The following is a 13717-nucleotide window of genomic DNA, read 5'->3' on the forward strand; positions in this document are numbered from 1 at the left end:
AGGAGTTGTCTGCATTTTTAGTTGAAGCCATTGAATAAATTGTGAAGTCCCACCTTGGGACATGGTCCCTGGGCCATACTTCCACTGAGATTATGAGAAGTCTCATTATTTCATTGGTTACTTCAGCAGCAGAATCAACATATAGAGCTGGGCCCCCAATCAATGAAGCATGTAAGTCATTAACTTTCAGTATATTGAGGCCAAATGAATTTCCTAGCTGTTAAACTATTGGGACTGGTATATATTTGTACCATTCTGCCAAGTTAAAAGATCCTGAAAATGATTATAAATATAATTTATCTGCTCCCACTTTGGAGCCCCTTTGCAAAGTCTTATTAGAATAAATGACCTTTAGTGCAACAAAGTAGACTATTTCAGGCATGGATAAACTAAGGTATTAGAGTTCTCCTTGATTCCACAAAGCTGGGGTGATGAAAAAGAAGGCTGGGAATTATGAAAGGCCTAGATGAATAAAACATTTAGGACATAGTACATAGCTATTTTAACAGTACTGAAATGCATTTAGCTGTATTTCCATAAACTTCAGTAAGGCAACATGTTTCTAAAGAGCTGAAATCCTCGGACAGGTAGTGGGTCAGGTTGCAGCCCCTGTCTGTTAGATTTTAAAAAGCTGAAATACTTTTTAGGTTGCTTCTGAAAGGAGAACTGAACAGTAGAGTGGTGTCCCCTGGTTATGTTGAATGACAGCAGTGGCAAAGCAAGTACTTCCAGTCCATTTCTGGGTTTGCTGCCGAACACACGGGCCCTCCTGCACTTCTGTGAGATGCTCCATCGCAGTGTTCATGAGACATGCCTAGTACCTTGAGGTATGTAGAAAAAATATTTAAAGCTGTGTCTGTGGCTAAATCACTGATTCTCCAAATCAACATCGAATATTCAGATCAGGATTTGGCTGAATCGAATCAGAGGCAGTAATCCCAATCAACAAATCAAATCACTGTCCCCAATTCAGGCCAAATCCAAATCAAATATGGCCCATTTTGCACACCTCTAATGCTTACATGCTGTCTTAGGGGTTGATTTCCCCATATCTTCTGATTGGGACCAGCTGAGTCCATGGTTGTGACCTGGCCTTATTACACTAAGCAAGAATAATTGCTTTAAGTTCAAGGTAAGTTTGGGTGTATAAAGAACAATGGGAAAGTGTATGTAATTGGGAGCAGGGGTCCAACAGCAAGGGAGATATTTGGTAAAAAAAAGTTGGCAAAAAAGGAAGAACATTTATGACTCAGCAAGACAGATACTTCCATAGATTTTGGGGTTGAGGCTGGGGCTTGGGTTCCAGCATAGGCTCTTGTTTCCAAGGGGTCAGAAATGTCACCACTACAATAGTAAATAAATATTAATGCCAAGTGCACTCTCTTGTGAACCAGTAGATGCAGGGCTCTTGTGCTCTTGTAGCAAGAGCACCCCTGTAGCTTACCTATTCTGGGAACTTTTAAACAGTCTCTGACTGAGCTGCTGTTGTCACACACATCCTCATGGTCCACTAACCCCAGCTGTTGCACTTAAAGCAACAGCAACTGTGGACTATTTAGAAATTCCTGCATGAAAGGGGATGAACTTGCTACTAGTGCAGGGACTCCACAATGGTGGTGAGAAATTCCAGTGCTGCTTCTTACTTTGCACACAGAGCAGATGTGCCTCCTGTCCACTCTTAGTTACTCTACTGGATCCAGGTATGTTGGTCAATCATAAATCTTCACTGACTTCACCAAAATTTTGTGAAAATGTAGATCTTTGAAAATCAGGTGATAGCATCTTTCAATGCCATCAAAAGTAAGTTTTATACAACCCAGAGATTATCATTCCTACAGAAAATAGCTAGTCCCAAAGGGCATCGAGGCTTAGTTAGGCCTTTGAATTTGGTCTTGAAAGCCTAAGCATCCCTAGCTTAGGCTAGCCTAAGCTAGGGATGCTCACTAGCAGTAAGCATCCCCTAATATGCAATATCTATCTCTTGCTGCTTCCTTTTCAGTTTCACTGAAATCCAAATGCCTGCCAGAAATAGTGGGTCTGAGGAACCAAATTCTGTTTTTCTCCACACCTACTTCAAAGTTGTTGGGGATGGGAGGGGAGTATAGGTAGCCTGTGAAAATGGAGAATGCCCTGCAGAAGGTTGTCTCATAATTATGGTAGGCTGGCCATAGATGCAACCACTCTGAACAAGTCTTTTTAATCAGAATACATGGCAAGAGAAATCCTCTGTAGGATGGGTTGAAAACATTATTTTAACTTTTAACATTTTTGGTGGGAAAACTTGTTTTTTACTTAATTCCAAAGCAAGCCTGTTTCTCAAAAGTATTTTCAGTTTTCCATGAAGAAACAGGTAACCAGAATGATAAAAACACTTGCATAATTAGGAGTTATTGCGCCTCACTAGTTCTTGTGGAAATCTATATTTCACCCACCTTAATTTATTTTAATACAAAAGTTGTATTTTTCCTTTTTTGTTTATTTTTGTATTTTTCTCCCTTATGTAAGAAGTCTTATGAGCTGTATCTTCTCTGGAATCACAGATGTAGGAAAACCACACAATATATTTAGGTAAAGAGTTTCTATGGGTGCTGAAGGGTGGTAGGAATTGTAGTTCCATTTAATTTTGTTGAATAAGAGGTTCTCAAAATATTTCAGACCACGTGTTTTACATCAGCTCCCAAAATCTCAGCTCAGGTGACTTATTCAAGGTAGTATCATATATGGAAACTGGATTTCTTAGCTCCCAATGCTGTTAATTATTTTGTTAGCTGGCTATATTGGTTGCTATGACTTTTACTCTATTCCATGCTACTTTTTTTTTCCTTCTTAGAAAAAGAATCATGGATGGGAATGGAAATGAACAAACAGACTCTTGTGACAGAATTCATCCTCAGGCGCCTCTTGAATGGTCTAGAAATGCAGTTGTTTCTCCTTGGTGTCTTCTCCATCATATATGTTATAACCCTGCTGGGAAACCTGATCATATTTTCCCTTATCTGCCTGGATCCTCTGCCTGGATGTAATTCTTCCTCAACCATCTCTCTCTCTTCGATATATGTTATTCTTTGATCACCATATTCCAGTTGCTGTCCAATTTCCAATCTAACAAAAGGACTACTTCACTGGCTGGATGCACAGTCCAGATGTTCCTGCTTGTGTTCCTAGCAGCCACAGAATACCTCTTCCTGGTAGTCATGGCCTATGACCAATATGTGGCTATCTGTCTCCCACTGAATTACAGAGTGTTTATGAGCCAAAGGACATGTGTCATACTAGCAGTGGTCTCATGGGGTAGTGCCAGTACCATTTAATGTCCTGACATGGAGACTGCCATACTTTGGCTTCAGTGTGATAAACCACTTCTGTGAGATGCCTGCTGTGTTGAGGCTGGCTTGTTCTGATAGACAACTGATTGAACTACTCACGCAAGTGGGGTGTCTCTTTATTCTTTTGGCTTCTATTGCTTTCATTTTTGTTTCCTACATGTACATCCTGGCTACCATTTTTAAGATCAGCTCTTCTGGGGCAGACAGGAAGTCTTCTCCACTGGCTTTTCGCACCTACTAATTGTGGCTTTGTTCTATGGTAGTGCTCTTTTCATGTACATGCAGCCTGGCTCCTTCTGCTCCCCTGAACAGAACAAGGTGATCTCCCTTTTCTACATTATCTTTACCCCCATGTTAAACCTTATCATTTATAGTCTGAGAAACAGAGATGTCAAGATGGCAATAATGGTGCTTACAAATATCAAGTTCCCCCAAATAACTAAGTGTGGGGCTTCCAAAGGCACCTAAGAGACATTACACAAAGTAATATGTGTAAGGATGGAAAAAGTTAATACATTTCTACTTTGGTTATTTTAAAATGTGCAAATCTACCCTGCCTTCTTCTTCATCTTTCTTTTCTCCAATTTTAAGCTTTATGGACTATTCCCTTCTCCTTCCTACTAAGAAAAATTAAACAGAAAATAAATATGAATGAAGGAAAGAGAGAAGACCAAATTTCCAATTTTCTTATGTAAACGTATTTACATTAATAGTTTAATTTAAAAATATTCATATAGGTTTCTCTCACCAACCACTGTTTTGCCAACCATTGTTTTGAGTATCCACACTTAATTTTCTATATACCATTTTGGCTACCACAGTATACAGTTTTGAGTAAACACAGTTTTCCATGGCCATGCATCAGCCTGCCACCTGCCATTTTTCCCATATGCCTTTTATCTTGCCAATCATGGTTTTGACAACCACAAGTACTTTCAGGAACCTAACCCCAGTGGTTGGCGAGGGAAACCTGTATTTGATATTTTGTCAAAAAAAAGAGTGACTTTGAATTGAACAAAATATGACTCTTTTGAAAATATTTATTCAGGGGGAAAATTACCTGGAGAAGAATCAGGTAAAGGGTTATTATTTTGGTCCTACTGGTTGGCTGCAGAGCTTTCCTGATCCGTATTCAGACCACTTGGTAGACGGAGCCTGTTCATGGTGGCCATCCGTAATCTTTGGCAGACAACTGTCTCCTCTTGCTTATGAAGCACACTACCTGGCAAGAAGATGGGCTATCCATTTCCCAGGGCCTGGGGATGGAATTGGTTGGCCAATTCCTGAACTAACTTGTTCTTTAGTTCATTGGACTCTACAGCTATCTGAATGGCTACATCCACAGTTAGGTTCCCTGGTTCCGCACTTTGTGGCAAACCTGCTCTATCCCTGAATGCTTGGCCCACTTATTCAATGTGCTTCTAGGTGCACTGAATCATTTAACAGGTCAGATGTTTGGTCTGTCTCTTTCCTCACATGGCCAGCTCCCCGTCCAGCTCTCCAGTAAGCAAATTTCCCAGTCAACTGATTTCTTATTTGCCCAGGGTGCCACCTCTAGAACAAATAGGTTCTCCAGTTTCCAAGTTCTCTTCTCTTAAAATTTGTATCTGCCCAAATATTGATCTGGTGAATAAGTGAGACTTAAGAAGTGCTATCTTTTCTCTGTTTCTGAACTTTATAAAACTTTCATGCCTCTTTTCTAATTAAAAAATAGAAATAAAAGGGAAAGTAGAAATAAATGAACTAGTGGAAGGAACTCCCACATTTCTATTTTTAAATTAAATAAAGCTTTTAATTTCATTTTGGGGGAAACAAAAATCATACCAAAATTTTATTCAAACATGTAAACTGAAAAGGGGCTTTCTGAATTGAAAAAGTCCTGCTTTTTCTTTCTTTTTCTCAAAAACATTTTGAGAAACAATTGAAACTTGCTTTATTGACCTTTATCATATGAAAAGCAGCATGTTGAGGAATTTTTCCAACAGAGAAAGTATAAGATTAGCCAGTAAAAAATAAAAATATAGACACCTGCTATTTTGGAGAGTACATGCAATATGAAAAATGAGTAAAAAACACTGTAACAGTATACTCTTTCAAGGAGACCTTTCTAACACTCTGTCTTTGTTACTGAGTACCAGATCATCAATTCATTGTATAACAACATATCTGCACTGATCCTATTATCTGCCAAGTGAAGATCCAGCTCCATTGATTTGGTAGCAGTGACAATTGTTGCAATAGGTTATCTTGTTTGCTTACTCAAATAAAGCAGCATCAGTATACACCAGCTGTGCACACCATAAACTTGGGACCTTGTTGATGGATTTGAATGTAGAAGGAACAATTTTTATCACTTGTGGATCTATTTGCTGTTTCACTTCTAAATTTACTTTGATTAGATAGTGTATTTTTCCTTTCAACTTTGTTACAAAAGGTGCTTATGTTTTAGTTTTCTAATGCGTCTTAGTGTTTCCTTATTGTGTTGCATCCTGACACTTGGCAACTGAAATCTCTAAGGAAAATTAGGCGCATATTAAATACTGTTGCCTAATTTATGATGTTTCCTTCAGAGACGGAAAAGGGAACATCCTCATATGGGAGGTTAGTAAGCAGTATTATGTGGGGGCATGCTAGTTGTTTAGGATGAACAGAAAACAGGAAGAAATTAGAGAGTGAATGAAGTAGGAATAGATCAGCTACTCTGGATCATTCCAGTGTGACTTCAGAAAGAAAAGCTTGTAGCTTACCCTGGAATAGCAACACTGATAATGGACAGCCTGGGTACAGGCACTGGGCAGTAGTAAGTTGAAGTAATTAATGATTTGTTTTATTTTGTGTTTGTTCTTTTTCAGTATTATGAACTTTTTTTGTAACCTATTAGAATGAAAAAATCAAATAAAAAATGAATGTCAATCAACATGATGGTGTTTCTCAGCAATTTCAAGCCATCCACTTATATTTGCCAATTTTAAAATTTGTTTTCCTAGTGTGCTAAAATTGAAAATGCTTTTAGCTTCTGTCATTCCTTGGAGTCTTAGAACAGCAGACTTCCTATGCCTGAAGAAGAGCAACTGCACTCAAAAGCTTGCTTAGAACTTTTCCCCAACTACTCAGTTAGTCTAATAAACGATATCACATCTACTCAAAGAACCTTGCCTGCAAAATGGAAAAAGGCATTTTGAATCATAAATTACACTTTTTACCTTTTTGATTTTGTAAATTAAATTCATAACTTTTCTCTATTTTAAATAAAAATAGTTATCAAATAACACCTTTCAGCACATAGTTTGAGTGTTGGAAAATCAATTTCTAAAAAAGAAAATTTATCGTATTTAGTTGTATAGGAAAAATTTTAAAGTTTGTATCTCTGCTGCCTCTTTTCCCTCTATTTTCTCTTTTGATCCTCTTTCTGTGTTCCATACTTGATACTGCTCTTCATTTTCACGTGGCCCTAAAGCAAACAGTTCAGGCCAAGCACTTCTTTGTCCATCTCTTTATGCGTATAATATAAGGGCAATAGTGACTTCACTAAAGCAGTCTGTGAAAAAAGGGCATACCAACTTGTGAGGGATAAAAGTATCAACTGGTTATACTACAAGTTTGGAAAAGCATTGATGATTTCATCATTTTGGGTAGAGATGAAGTTCAGTTAATAGAAAATATTGGGGCGGGGGGAGAAGGGTGGAGGATGCCATGGTTTAGGAATTTTTCCCCAGGTTAGGTTGGAAAGGAAATTCTGTTTCCCCTTTAAAACACTTTTTTTGGCATCATAATTGCATATTTTACACAAAATGTATTTTCCTCTGACATTTAAAAGACTCTTGGGATTAGCGGTGCCTGTTCCTCTCCTCTGGTACACTGAATTAAATCTTCTTTCTGATGTTGATGGTATATGTGATGTTGGTTTAGGAGCAGGTGTATGAACCCCAGATGTTATAGTCTATGTGGCTTCGTCCACTGATGATGTCTTCTGTATTCATGAGGGGGCACAGGAGGGAACTTATCCCATATCCAGTCCTGATTACTATGACTTCGTGTGAATCAGAGTTAAATAGTCTGTTGCTACCAAATTGCAGAACAAGAAACACACAGACTGGATTATGTTAAATATAGTCTCAGCAGAAATTATGGATCTTTTCCCATTACCTGGACTAGCTTTTTACTTCTGTCTCCCTCAATGTGTTCATTTGCTTGATTTATCCCTATTGGCGTTCTCAACCCCCATTTTGCCTGTCTCAGCAGTGTCCCACTTCTGCCCATTTCCTTTTTACTTAAATTTGTCTCTGTTTAAAATCTTTTCTTCAAAGAAATCCTTTCCAAGTATCTGTCAAAGTAGGCTCATTCCTACAAAATCACATTCTTCTATGAACCAATTGGCTTTTTGAGATGCTACTCTTGTCCTGCCATCTGCCTAACTTCAAACTAGCACTTTAAACCTATCTCTATAGAGACTGAAATTATTTCAAAACTACATATAGTGAAATTTGAATGACTGGTAAAATTAAATGGGTCTTAATTTTAAATATTATATAAAGATAGCTTTCAAAACTGTAGCTTTATTTATTGTCATTATTTAAAACACCCTTGAAGTCCATAATAATTTAGAAGTGCTGGTTCTCTAAAAGGGTGTCACAAGGTTCTCTTGAGGATGTCACAGGATGGTGCTCCATGTTTGCACACCTACCCATGGTTTACACAATAAAGCTAAAGATTTTCAATGGGAATCCATAGTGTCAAAAATATTCTGGAATCTAAGTCCTCCTGAGTTGTCTGCAGCAGCAGAATTGCTCTACTCATTTCTATGCTGAAAAAAAATGAGTGAAAGCTGAGAGCATGCAGTTTCTAAGGGATATCTTGAGGGTGTCTTGAGTAGGCCTGTGTGAGTCGGCAGCGATCTGATCCAGCTTCGGATCCAGCCGCTTCGAATGTCAGTGATCTGATCCAGAGCTCCAGACCGGGTTTTTGCTTTGATCCAACTGAAGCAGCTCCGAAGCTTTGGAGCCACCTCGGAGATCCATCCATAGGGTGTAATGGGGAAACAATGAAATATCTATAACTTTGTTTTTTTTGTCTGATTTGGATTAAACTTGCAGAATTGGTAGCCCCTGCTGAGAGCATAAAGTCTGCCAAGTTTCAAGAAGATCAGTGCAGGGGTTTGGGAGGAACTGTACCCCAAATTCTTGAAAGCAAAACTTATGTCACATCTATGTGTTACAACACAGAGGGGTCAAAACTTCAGGGGTGGTAACTCCTGGTGACACCAAAAATCCTGCCAAGTTTCAAGAAGATCAGTGTAGGGGTTTGGGGGAAACAGCACCTCCAGCTGCGGACATGTCCCAGAGACAGTCAGTCAGTTGCACCAGCACACATGGCATGAGTTTTGCCCTCCAGCAGCTAGAGGTGCAGGGCCTCAGAACCCAGAAGCCCTGCACCAATCTCCATGACAGCTGGCAGGCTTCATGGCTGCAGCAAGGGCCACCATCCCTTCAGCTTTCACCTTGCTGCGCTTTAATACACACAGTGTCACCCACGGCACGAGTTTTGCATGTCTGCAGCTTGAGGTGCAGTTCCCCACAAATCTTCTTGAAACTTGGCAGGCTTTGTGGCCTCACCGGGTGCTACTATGCCTGCACTTTTCTCCCCCCTGTGGTGTAACACATAGATGTAACATGAGTTTTGCTTTCATGAATTTAGGGTGCAGTTCCCCCCAATCCCCTGCACTGCTCTTCTTGAAGCTTGGCAGGATTTGTGGCATCATCCAGGGCCACAACTCCTGCAGTTTTTACCTCCCTGTGATGTAACACGTACACGTGACATCAGTTTTGCTTTCAAGAATTTGGGGTTCAATTCCCCCCAAGCCTCTGCATCAATCTTCTTGAAACTTGGCAAGCTTCATGCTCTTACTGGGGACTACAACCCCTGCAAATTTTATCCAGCTCAGACAAAAAACAACAAACTTATATATATTTAATTTTCTCCCCATTATAACCTATGGCCACATCCCCAAAGTGGCTCCAAAGCGCTTCAGAAGCTCTGAAACACTATGGAAAGCCTAACAAAACTAGTTCTTCAATCCAGACATGCTGCTTCATGTGCCATAGCGTCCGAAGATACTCTGGATCCAAAGCTCTGTCTGAAGCCTCGCAGAGCCCTAGTCTAGAGTATTAAGAATCACTTATTTAAAGTATCATAAAGTAAATTAAATATGAGAGTCTGATATCCAAGGATACTGAGCATCCACAAACATGAACGACTCATGCCCCCAGCAGCTGGTGCGGCACGGTGGTGGAAGCATGGTGGTGCTAAGTGGGGGAGCTCCCGCAGACACTGCTGGCACTGTCAGTGGTGGGGGGGCGGGGTAGCGAGCACCGACCAAGGGTCAGTGACCACCCGCAGCCACCGCCAGCAGCATTGGTGGTGGCCAGGGATTGTGGACCACCCACAGCCACTACCAGTGGTGGGGTGGAAAGCAGCAACTGCCCGGAGGTGCCACCAACAGTGTCGGTGATGCTTTTTAGTAGGAGGTGCACTGCCATGCTCAGGGGGTGTATGTGCACCTCCATGCACCCGTTATACATCGCCTCTGTCCACAAGCCTTTAACTCACTTCTCCAAGAAGTTGTAAAGGCACAGTTCTTTGAAATTTAAGCCTTAAAAACTTTCAACGTCCTCAGTAGATTGCTTTTAATAATAAGAAACATATACTGCAGAAACAAACATGAGTACAAAAATAGATTAGCTCTAAATCCCAAGCTAGCTCTTTGTCCTTGACAGACACATTTGTCCTTAACAGAGAGAAATAAGGGTCTTGTTACATGGTAATTTTTGGTGGTTCCTAAAGCTTTTAACCCCTTCATTGTCCACACATTAACATGTGAAACTAATTTTAAGAACACTTTAGGTGGCATAAAGTTATGCCACCAAGGCGGGTTTATCTTTGATCCATGTTACTCAGCTCATGGTCCATTAATGTGCGGTCAGTCCTCAGAAATCAGTCTCCCATATTTCAGTCTTCCAGCATCCCAGAAGGAAGTGTTCCTTCCCTGCCCTCCTGTTCTTTGTGGACAAACTTTCCACCCCCTGAAATAGGTTTCTCAGGAGGGTTTGGTCACCAAGACAACTTCCCCTCCAGCCCCCATAGGTGTGACCTTTCCCCCACCCAGGGGTGCGACCCCATGCAAACATCCTGCAGAGAACATACCAGATTGCAGAGGATGGATGGGTCCAGAAGAGGGGCTGGGGGAGTGGGCAGAATTAGGTAGGGAGCCAGGTTTGTTCCCATGAGCTGGGACTTTCTTCTTGGGACAGGGGCAGTAACTCCCCAAAAGTGCCATCCCTCACTACTTCCACCTCCCAGCCATCCAGAAGACATAAGCACACAACCAGCACCTTGTACACTACAGTGCCAAATCCCTTAATTTCTTTTTATTTATTTATTTTACTTCTTTTTATTTTAGCCTTCAGTCTTGATTTCCTTCATGTAAACACCCTTCCCCCACCTCCCATTTCATTACTCACCTCCATACTATTAACTCTCCACCTCCTTGTTTTTAATGTTCCTCCCCGCTCCAACTCACCCCTCAGACATCCCCACCTAGAGCAGGGATACAAGTCAACAAGTAACAACTCATAGCTGTTGCTCTGAGTCCAGCCCCTGCTCACCAGCCATTAGGAACAAGTCAGACCAGTGCAGGTGGTGGACAGTCACAGAAGTTTTTTAGCCATAAGGTATGGGTACCCCAAACTCAAACTAGTGCTAACACCAATTGACATTTGAGCAGCTTGTTGTTACGAGAACAACATGTAACAAGGCTCTAAGTCTATATACTGATACACTGCTATACAAGCACAATAGGTATTATTACCTGTTTCTTATTTAGCTTTATTCCTTTCAAACTGCAACATGCAAAGTGGAACTAGAACTACCCTGCTGACCTGTTCGCCACATCAAGGAGATGGGAAGTGAGATCCCATGGGTGGATCACGAGTAGAACCCCCACCCCATTTCCTGCTCCCCCCAATCATTTATTTGATCTCTTTTGCTCTGGTGTGAACTCATGGAAATTCTTATTGTCAGATAACATTTTCAATTTTCCACAAGAAAATGTAAATAATATTATATTCATATTTATGACATTCTGCCTCTCTCACCTCACCCAAAACCCAGAATTCGTGTTGAAAATTTTATTATTCTGGGACTTAAAAAAAAATGTTACTTTTTTCTGTGCAAAAATCATTCTGTTCAGCACTACCTACTCTGAGGTTTACCGATACAGGAAAACCAGGCCCAAGTCATTAATGCAATGCATAAAAAAATATGCTATTTCCATTTGATTTAAATGCATAGATTAACAGGCATTTAAACCTTTCAGATGAAGTATTTTACATTAGCATCCAAAAATGTGGATATGGATATCTGTTCAAGAAAATAATAAATATGAAAACAGGGTGTCTTGGTTTGCATTATTGGTTTCTCAGATGACCATGTGGGTTCCCTGAAACCATGCCTTTAACTCCGTTCCATGCTGCTTACTGATATATTTAATTATGTATCTATTTATTCCTAGAGCAAGAAATATGGATGGGAACAGAAATGAAAAATCAGACTCTGGTGACAGAATTCATCCTTGGGGGCCTCTCCAGTAACCCAAAGTTGCAGTCCTTCCTCCTTGGTCTTTTCTCCATCATTTATATCATAACCCTGCTAGGAAACCTGACCATTTTCTTCCTTATCTGCCTGGATCCTCACCTCCATACACCCATGTACTTCTTCCTCAGTAATCTCTCTCTCTTAGACATCTGCTACTCTTCCAGCACAATCTTTCACCTGCTGTCCAACTTCCTATTCCAGATAAGAACTATATCACTGGTTGGTTGTGTAGCCCAGATGTACCTGTTTCTGGCCTTAGCCACCACAGAGTGCATCCTCCTTGTAGTCATGGCATATGACCGATATGCAGCTATATATCTTCCACTGAATTACAGAGTGATTATGAGCCAGAGGACATGTATCACACTAGCTGTGGCTTCATGGGGTTGTGGCCTTATATTGCCAATACCCCATACTATCCTGACATGAAGGCTGCCATTCTGTGGCCCCAATGTGATCAACCACTTCTTCTGTGAGATGCCTGCTGTGTTGAAGCTGGCTTGTTCTGATACACAACTGATTGAACTAGTCACCCAGGTGGGGTGTCTCTTCACTCTCCTGGCTCCTATCACCTTCATTTTTGTTTCCTATGTGCACATCCTCACTGCCATTTTCAAGATCAATTCTTCCATGGACAGGCAAAAGGCCTTCTCTACCTGCTTCTCCCACCTGCTTGTGGTGGCTTTGTTTTATGGTACTGCTTTCTTCAGGTACATGCAGCCCACCTCCTTCCACTCCCCTGAGCTAAACAAGGTGCTCTCTCTTTTCTACACTGTTCTCACCCCTATGTTAAACCCCATCATCTATAGCCTGAGAAACAGAGATGTCAAGATGGCACTGATAAAAATGCTTAGAAATGTAGGTTTCTCCCAAGTAACTGAGTGTGGGGTTTTCAAAGACACCTAAGAGATATTACGTAGAGTAATATGTGTAGGAATGGAACCAGTTAGTAGTAAAACCCCCAGTTTTTCTTTTTTTAAAATTTTACAATGCATTCTCTCCCCTTACCCAACCATTTCTGACTTTCTCACTCCCTCTCGATTCTGTGTAGTGTAACTGTTTTATATTTTTCTTTTCTTTTCTGTATAACTGCCGTGCGGCACTCTCACATTTATGTAACCTTGAAGTCTTAACCGTTAATCAAAATAAGCGCTTGGTACTGTTCTCCGCCGGCACTGAGCCACACACCTGCACTCTGTAAATTTCACTTCTTATCTAAAAAGTGTCATTTCTGCAAAAACGAAACTTACGTAGAAAATCTGCCTAGTAACTACTATGTAAAAGAAACTATCCTATCCCTGTATGCTTAGCTTATATCATAGTTAGTGTCATAGAGGCAGTCCAACGAACATCTATAAAAGAGGTAAAAAAGCAGGAAGCAGCAGAGACGACGACTGGAAAACTCTGTAGGCCTGATCATCCTACAGACCAGTTCCTAGCCTCCCCGCCTGGGCTTACCCCAGCGAAGACAAAGGCCTCAAAAATCCGACAACTGACAACGATTCACTGTGTTACAGTATTGCATTGTATATCCCATTTATGAGCTGTTGACCAGTTCTGGGACTTAAGGAGCAGGCAGCCGCACCTAGCATTGGACTCGTTCCAGTGTTAGAACGCAAGGGCTTGCTCTGGAACCCCGTGAACCAACAGACCCCCTTTGTATCTGGCATACTGTAACTGAAGAAACATCGGAGACTCCACTTCTCGACTGCCTCTCATCGTAGCTTAGACAGCATATCTAT

General features: G+C 40.9%; 1 pseudogene; it reads left to right on the forward strand.

Moving 5' to 3' along the window:
- Positions 1-11906: 11906 nt before the first annotated feature.
- On the forward strand, positions 11907-12881 carry LOC149862748 (olfactory receptor 2A1/2A42-like; annotated as a pseudogene).
- The last annotated feature ends 836 nt before the right edge of the window (positions 12882-13717 follow it).

Source organism: Crocodylus siamensis, chromosome 6, assembly GCF_052110815.1.
Source record: "Crocodylus siamensis isolate JL-2025a chromosome 6, ASM5211081v1, whole genome shotgun sequence".
NCBI classification, from domain to species: domain Eukaryota; kingdom Metazoa; phylum Chordata; order Crocodylia; family Crocodylidae; genus Crocodylus; species Crocodylus siamensis.